The sequence below is a fragment of the Octopus sinensis genome, linkage group LG3 (assembly GCF_006345805.1).
Source record: "Octopus sinensis linkage group LG3, ASM634580v1, whole genome shotgun sequence".
NCBI classification, from domain to species: domain Eukaryota; kingdom Metazoa; phylum Mollusca; class Cephalopoda; order Octopoda; family Octopodidae; genus Octopus; species Octopus sinensis.
Genome location: NC_042999.1, coordinates 153,426,278 through 153,435,730, shown reverse-complemented (window position 1 = coordinate 153,435,730; position 9,453 = coordinate 153,426,278).

The following is a 9,453-nucleotide window of genomic DNA, read 5'->3' as shown; positions in this document are numbered from 1 at the left end:
ACTCACAGACAAACAAATTTGTAATAAAACAATTGTATAAATTGTCTCTTAACATCGTCCATTTTGATAATGTTGTCTTTCAAATGTTGAGTTCATTCACACACACACACACACACACACACACACACACACACACACAAGCAATCACAAAAATATAAACATACACACACATATCTATAATGTATATGTGTACTTACATATGTACAGCTATCATCATCATTATCATCATCATCATTGTATTAAAAACAACAAAAGATGCATGGAATAAAACGAAATGTCCTGTTAATTTATTTATTATTGTTTCCTCAATGTGTTGTTCTCATGTGCCACCCCTGAGTCGGGTGCCAACTCCTCATTGTCAAATACAACAGGGAAGGAAGAAATTAAGGGCTGGGCACAGATTTTTTTTTCCTTTCCTCTTTTTTTTTTTTTATTTAAAATTATTTTGGATGTGAAATTACTTTGAGCACAAGACAAGGTTTGGTAGAATCTGTTCTTAGAAGGAGTCAAGTTTCAATTTTCACTTGAAGCTTATTCCATTTCATCTTCTCTGAGGTCATAAGGTCATATCTTTTATTCTTTAACCCTTTTGATACCAACCCAGCTGAAATTGCCTCTGGCTCTAAAGTTCTGAATTAAAATCTTCCACCAAACCTTTAGTCACAATTTATGTTCCTAACACTAGCTTAATGATAACTAGGTTATTTTACTAAATTCTTTGTCATATTTAAAATTGATAGAAAGAAACACAGAGCATCTCAACAGAAATAATGGTAACAAAAGGGTTAAAATAGAAGATAGAGAAACAATTCTTAACCCTTTTGGCACCAACCTGGCTGAAATTGCCTCTGGCTCTGTAGTACAAATGTCTTGTTTTCAAAAGTTCTGAATTAAAGTCTTCCACCAAACCTTAGTCACAGTTTATGTTCCTAACACTAGCTTAATGATATCTAAGTTATTTTACTAAATTCTTTGTTATATTTAAAATGAATTGAAAGAAACACAGCATTTCAACAGAAATATAATAAAAGAGTTAAATCTTTGGAAAAAAACATGAAGCTTGCAAATTCGTATTTCTTCTCTCTCTAATACAAATTTACCTCCATACCTTGTTAAAATATTTAAAACTAGCATTATTATTGTTAAGGCTTTCAGCTGGTGGAATTGGTTGCATGCAAGACAAAATGTTTAGTGGTGTCTCATTCATCTTTTGCATTCTGATTTCAAATTCCACCTAGGTTGACTTTGCCTTTCATCCTTTCAAGGTTGATAAGAAAAAGTACCATTTGATTACTAGAGATTGATATAACCAACTAGCACCCTCGCTAGCCCCCTCCCCTCAAAATTTCAGGCTCTGTGCATACAGTAGAAAGAATTATTCTTATTGAAAGGTGGAGACAACAGAATCTGAAGAATGACAAAATATCCTCACAGCGTTTATCTCACTGAGTTCAAATCCTGCCATAGTCACGTTTTACCTTTCATTCTTCCAGGGTCAATACAATGAAGTACCAGTTATATACTGGAGTCAACTTAATCAAATGTTTCCTGCAACTTTATTATTCTCCGTTTTTATTAGAATTAATACTCCTAACACTAGATATAAACATCCTAGTTATCTGATTGTTCACTCTGCTAGAAAAAACCCCACCAAATCTCTATTAAGTCACAACCGACCATCATAAAAATGGGATGGATATATTTGTTAATGTAGTCCTAGATACACTATGCCTGAAAAATTAATTATAAGATGGCCACGAACAGAATATCTTGTATCATAGATCTGCTCAATTGGGGCTGACATGGAACTAACCGTATCAGGAAGGTTTTATAAAGTAACCATTTTTTATTCTTTGTGACTACGTGTGGTTGGTGAGGCATTTTTTTGGAAATGGCAGAAACTTCTTGTACATTTTTCCAAAAATAAAGAGTTCTTTCCATGTAGGAATATCATTGTTTTAATGGCTGCTTTCTTTGCTTACATTTGTTGGCAGAGTTTATTGAGGTAAATTTTCTAGGACCAGATAAGGTTCTTGTCACCAACCCTCACTAGTTTCCAAGGAAAATGATATTTTCTCTGTGACCAGACTTGCTCTCACAAAATATTGGAAGTGAATGATACTGTTTGTACGACAGTGACATTTGTGTTTGCAATGCCAAGACAAGGAGATGCACACAAAATAGGATTCTTTCAGTTTCCATCTACCAAATCAATTCACAATATTTCAAAGGTTGGCCAGGGGCTCTAGCAGAAAACACTTTCCCAAAGTGCCACAGAGTAGAATAGAAACTGAAACCATATGATTGGAAAGCAAACCTCTTAACCATAAGGCCACACCTGCACATCCTGGTTGTAAATTAAATTCTTCTCTTCTTTCTCTCCTAAATTCCTAACCTTTCTCTGGTGCTCATTAAAAGACAATTTCCTCCAGTGAATTATTTTACTTTTTTTTTTTTTTGTCTTTGACAATTGGACCAAATTTTTATCTCCAGAAACAACAGAAAATTCCAAATGTCATACATAATGAAATAATCTTGTTTATATTAAAAAAAAAAAAAAGACCATAATGAATTTAATATTCATTTTGAAAGAGGGTTCGATTTTTATTTTAATGTAATTTAATTTTTTTGAATTATATTAATTTTCAAAATCAGTTTTCTTTTTTCGTCTTATAAATCTGGAGAGTTTAACAATAATCAGTAATCTGTGATCTGTGCCATGTTTTTCTTTTTTTTTTTTTTTTTTTGAGAATTGCGAAAAAATAAAAACAATTGATATAAAAAAAAAATGGTAAAAATATATAAATAAAAAATTCTTGATTTAACCGGTTGCTTCTTCATTTATTTATATTTTATGCTTTCCTTTGTTGTTCTTCTTCTTCAGCTTCATTATTGTTGCTAAGGTAAGGCGGTGAGCTGGCAGAAACGTTAGCTCGCCAGGCGAAATGCTTTGCGGTATTTCGTCTGCCGCTACGTTCTAAGTTCAAATTCTGCCAAGATCAACTTTGCCTTTCATCCTTTTGGGGTCGATTAAATAAATACCAGTTACGCACTGGGGTCGATATAATTGACTTAATCTGTTTGTCCCCTCTGTGTTTAGCTCCTTGTGGGTAGTAAAGAAATAGGTATTTCATCTGTCTTTACATTCTGAGTTCAAATTCCACCAAGGTTGACTTTGTCTTTCATCCTTTTGTGGGGGGGGCCTATAAATTTAGTACCAGTTGTGTACTGTACTGGGGTCGATGTAATTGACAGGCCCCCTCCCCAAAAATTTTAGGCCTTGTGTCTAGAATAGAAAAGATTATTGTTGCTAAGTTGGTGACCTAGTAGAACCGTTAGTGCACTGGACAAATTCTGAGTGTCATTTCTTAGGCACTTTATGTTCTGAGTTCAAATCCTACTGAGATCAACTTAGCCATTCCTCTTTTTAAGGTCTATCATAATCATTGATTAGCCTCTGTTTTCCACGCTGACATCGATTGGATGGTTTGACTGAGGTTTGGAGAGCCAGCGGCTGCACCAGGCTCCTGTCTGATCTACCAAAGTTTCTACTGCTAGATGCCATTCCTAACGCCAACCACTCCAAGAGTGTAATGGGTGCTTTCTACATGCCACTGGCACAAGAGTAAGTCAGGTGAGCTTGGCAACAATCACGTTTGGATGGTGCTTTTCATGTGCTAGTCAGTGGGTACAGGTATCGGTCATGATCAGTTGGTGCTTTTTATGTGCCACCGGCATGGGAATTAGTCTGAGGGTACTGGTATTGGCCATGTTTAGTTGTTGCTTTTTACATGCCACTGGCATGGGAGCCAGTCAGGCGAACCTGGCATCAACTACATTCGGATGGTTCACCCACTAAAACTGCTGGTCTTGTGCCAAAATTTTAAATAATAATAATTATTATTATTATTATTGTTACTAAAGGTGGAAAGCTGGCAGAAACGTTAGCACGCCGGGCAAAATGCTTAATTGTGTTCCGTCTGCTGCTACATTCTGAGTTCAAATTCCGCCAAGGTCAACTTTGCCTTTCATCCTATTGGTATCGATTAAATAAGTACCAGTTATGGACTGGGGTCGATATAATCGACTTAATCCTTTTGTCTGTCCTTGTTTGTCCCCTCTGTGTGTAGCCCCTTGTGGGTAGTAAAGAAATAGGTATTTCGCCTGCTGCTATGTTCTGAGTTCAAATTCCACCATGATTAACTTTGCCTTTCATCCTTTTGGGGTCGATAAATTAAGTACCAGTGAAACACTGGGTCGATGTAATCGATTAGTCCCCTCCCCCGAATTCGAGGCCTTGTGCCTCCAGTAGAAAGGATTATTATTGTTATTGTTACTAAAGGTGGTGAGCTGGCAGAACCGTTAGCACACTGGATGAAATGCTTATTTCGCCTGTTACTATATTCTGAGTTCAAATTCCACCAAGGTCAACTTTGCCTTTCAGGGTTGATAAATTAAGTACCAGTGGAAAGACTGGGGATTGATGTAATCAACTTATCCCCTCCCTCAAAATAGCTGGCAAAATTTGAAGCCATTATTATTATTGTTACTTAACCTTTTAGTGTTTAAACCGGCCAAATCCGGCCCAACATATTCTACATGTTTTATGTTCAAACTGGCGATATCTAGCCTCTCACTCCTAACCTACAATGTCATTCTGAAAATAAACAATCACATCATTGAAACCTCAAAGCTGTAAGATAATGCATGATTAATTCAAAACAATTTGAGTGAAAAAGTATTACATTTAACAGAGTATTCTGAACACTAAATGGTTAAGCAATGGGCTTGCCGAATCTTTAGCTCAATGGACAAAATGCTTCACAGCATTTCTTTTTGCCCTTCTCAGTTCAAATCCTGTTCAGGTCCAAAGTTGTTTTTCATCTCTGTGGGGATGTTAAAATAAAGTACCAATCACATACTGGAGTCAGTCTCATCAACTGTGCCTCACTCTTAAAGCTACTGGCCTTCCACCACAGTTAGAATTATTGTAGCCAATTTTATTTGATTTTTTTTTTTTTTTGTGTGTCTTTGCTGAAATGAAAGAAAATGGTTTCCTGTGTGAGTGAATTGAAACCCATGGATAATCCTTATTTTTTGTCTGTCTTTAAGGCATCAAGCTGGCAGAATTGTTAGCACACCAGGCAGAATATTTAGAAGTATTTTGTGTGTCTTTATTCTGAGTTCAAATTCTGCTATGGTCAACTTTGCCTTTCGTCCTTTTATGGTCGATAAATACCAGTTAAGCACCAGGGTTGATATAGTCGACTAGCCCCCGCTTCTGCAAAATTTCAGGCTTTTGTCTATTAGTAGAAAGAATTACTTTGTCTCTTGTAAAAAGAGAGTATTTTAAAGAATTGTCAGGCGCTCAATTTACTTAATATTTTTCAGTTCTTCAGTTTCAGCTTAAAAGAAAAGCTTGAAAACATTTGATTCTCCCCAAAGCAACTGGACTTGTAGAATTCTTCATTATTATCATCATTTAACATCCATTTTCCATGCTGGTATGGATTGGATGGTTAGCCAGAAGACTGCACTAAGCTCAGCTGTCTGCTTTGAGATGGTTCCTATGGCTGGATGCCATTTCTAACACCAGCCACTCAACAGAAAGTACTGGGTGCTTTCTATGTGGTACCAGCACCACACAGATCACCGAATAACTCACAAGACCCTTCAGTTAAACGGTGTTGCAGTATTGAGGGAGGTAGTTTTGTGCCAGCTGATGGTAGAGGGACAGAAGCCAGTTTCTTGCAGTAGAGGGAGATACATGGGTACCCCAGATGGAAAAGGAGAGGAGAGAGCCTGAGAGAAGACGGTGAAGAAGATGTGTCAAGGTATCACCTCAAGTTACAAGTAGGGGTTTATAAATGAAGTGATACAAAGAGTAGGATAAGGTGAGAGGACAGGTAAGTTCACACAAGTGGGAAGGGAATGCAGTAGGTGGAGGGAAGGGGTCTTGGGGGTGCTCTCCATTGGCCAGCACTTGTTATGTATTTGCCTTTGCACAGGCCTGTGGAGACACATGGCCTAGTGGTTAGAGCAGCGGACTCGCAATCAGGGGATTGCAGTTTCGAATCTCAAACCGGGCGATGTGTGTGTTTATGAGCTTCACGCAGCTCCGGCAGAAGGTAATGGTGAACTTCTGCAGACTCTTTCGCCACAACTTTCTCAAACTCTTTCCTCCTGCATCTAGCAGCTCACCGGCGTCCCGTCCTGGTGGGAAACCTATACGCCAATGAAACCAGCCCTTATGAGCCAGGCATGGCTTGAGAAGGAAAACAACAACATTTGCACAGGCCAGGAGGCAAATTTCCTTTAATGGAAGACTGACAGTTACCCATTTATGAAAATGTCACTGTGCCCATTCTCACATCACTGATGTTTATCCAAGAGAAAGGTCAGTTCAGTGCCAGTGTTGTCACAGACATTGTTCTGGGGCTGGAAAAAACCTTGTAAAGGACACTTCTGCTAATCCATTCTCTCAATTGGTTCAGTGTTTATCAATCTTTAAATGATGCTAAGTTAATCTTGGTGGAATTTGATCCCTGAGTACAGAGATTGCTATTCTATCCAATGCTCTAATGACTGCTAGTTTACGACTTTATTATTGCTAATTGACTAATTACAATTAGTCAATTAGACTGTGGTTGTTACTGTAGATGTAGATCAATACCTCTTTTACTCTTATACTTGTTTCAGTCATTTGACTGCGGCCATGCTGGAGTGCTGCCTTCAGTCGAGTAAATCGACCCCAGGACTTATTCTTTGTAAGCCTAGTACTTATTCTATCGGTCTCTTTTGCCGAACCGCTAAGTTACATAGACGTAAACACACCACCATCGGTTGTCAAGCGATGTTGGGTGGGACAAACAAAGACACACAAACATATACACACGCATATATGTATATATATATATATACATATATACGACGGGCTTCTTTCAGTTTCCGTCTACCAAATCCACTCACAAGGCTTTGGTCGGCCCAAGGCTATAATAGAAGACACTTGCCCAAGGTGTCACGCAGTGAGAATGAACCCTCAACCATGTGGTTGGTAAGCAAGCTACTTACCACACAGCCACTCCTGCGCCTATACCTGCTGCTTTATATGTGAGTGTGTGTGTGTGCGAATGTATGTATATATGTATCTATATTTTCATATGTGTCTCTGTGTGTGTGCGTACCTGTTCCTGTATCTCCGGTCACACTTTAATTTCTTAACAACTTGCATAAAGCTAACCCTCTCTCCTCCTCTTCCTCTCCGTCTCTCTCAATGCAAGCCTCCTTAGCCAAGGAGGCTCTTTACTCATTCAAGATGACTTCATCAGTACTGGTGCCATGAAAAAGCATCCAGTACACTATCTAAAGTGGTGGATTTTTGGAAGGGCATCCAACCATTGAAACCATTCCAAACCAGATACTGGAACAAAGTTATGTCCTTTGTATCAAAATTTCCAATCCATGCCAACGTGGAAAGTGGGCATAAAATGATGATGATGATGTGTGTGTATCGGGTTGTCGGCTTAATTCATTAATTTTTTACCAAATATTTTCACAAGTTTGCCAATGCCATGACGGTACAATCGGAGAATTCATTGAGTCACATTTTCAGCCCCACTGTTGTTGTTAAACGAAACGCCTTGCAAACTGTTGAATGTCGATCGAAAAAAGGTAATAATTTGGAAGTGCTGCATCAGAAGAATGCAGTGGGTGCGGTAGATCTTCGCAACCAAGTTCTTGAATAGCCATTTTAGACAAATTCGAAACGTCGAGAGCGATGAAGACGCACGCCGTGTCGCCAATCGGGTCGTTTCAGCTAGACTGCTTCGATGAGCCGATGCATTTGATGATTGAAGACCTCTGCATTGACTGTGGTTATTCTTCAAGCATTTCGTAGTTGATTAGCCCTTCCCAGTCCCATCTTACGCAGATCATTGCCTTGCGTGAATGCATCTCTGGTATGATGTGTTGCTTGCTGCTCGGGACTCATCTATTCTTCCATCTGCTTCATATGACACAAAGGTACTGTCTTTCATCGTTGATATCGATGCACTAAAGCAATCTGTTTGTGTCCACGAGTAGTCTGGTGTCGGCCGAGCAAACTGGCAGCGAAAGAGGAGCAATGGAGTTCGACTCTTTCATTCAGAGAGTGTAGACATTATCTATCAAATGAAGGAGACAGGCGACGGTATCATGAGCGCTGTAAGGCAGCGAGCTGGCAGAAACGTTAGCACGCTGGGCGAAATGCGTAGCCTTATTTCGTCTGCCGTTACGTTCTGAGTTCAAATTCCGCCGAGGTCGACTTTGCCTTTCATCCTTTCGGGGTCGATAAATTAAGTACCAGATACGCACTGGGGTCGATGTAATCGACTTAATCCGGTTGTCGGTCCTTGTTTGTCCCCTCTATGTTTAGCCCCTTGTGGGCAATAAAGAAATAAGAAACGTTAACATGCTGGGCGAAATACGTAGCCGTATTTCGTCTGCCGTTACGTTCTGAGTTCAAATTTCGTCGAGGTCGACTTTGCCTTTCACCCTTTCGGGGTCGATAAATTAAGTACCAGATACGCACTGGGGTCGATGTAATCGACTTAATCCGTTTGTCTGTCCTTGTTTGTCCCCTCTGTGGTTAGCCCCTTGTGGGTAGTAAAGAAATAGGTATCATGAGCGCTTCCCATCTGCTGGTGCAGTGCCCTGGAGGATTGGCGCAGACCCTCAAGAAGAAGTTCGTTCAATTGATCCCCATTAGACTGAAACAGGTTGGCCAGAATGCAAAGAGTCTGCGAGGTTGAATTTCCCCGCCTTGAAGTATGGAAACCATTTCTGTAGAGTTCCGTTGGTAATAGCGCCTTCTCTGTATGCAACACAAATGTCTTTAGCGACTTTGGCAGTTTTGGAACCATGATTGAAAGCGAAGAGAAGCAGCTGTCAATGGTGCTCATTTTGACACTCCATTTGTCGTATGTCTGGAAAAGCGGTAAAACCAATTCCAATTTCAAAAAGTATAAACGAAAGTTATAAAGAAAGCATAGAGCTACGAATAATCACAAGATACTGCCATAAAAATATTTTTCGTGATGATTTAAATTACATTGGAAAGAAACGGACGAATTTATCTGACACTGTTGTATACAAGTAAGAAAGCAAACTAGCAAAGGAATTTCTACATTATCAAGAACAACGATACCCCCAACATTATCTGTTCATCACCTCGTGTCCTTCTTTATTCCTAACTCAATAAGAACATTAACCTTTTTGAGTTCAATGTCTTGTTTGGGGCTTTTATCTTCTTCCTCCCAGAAACAGTTATTCCACTATAAACGTTCTTAGTTAAATTGTTAACATAGAGTACAGTCGAAGTGCGAAGACAGTTTAAGAGGGAGTTTCAAATAGATCCAACAACTGTAGTAATACGTTTCGAGTACCCTTTCCGATTTTGTGAGGCTCACCGATATT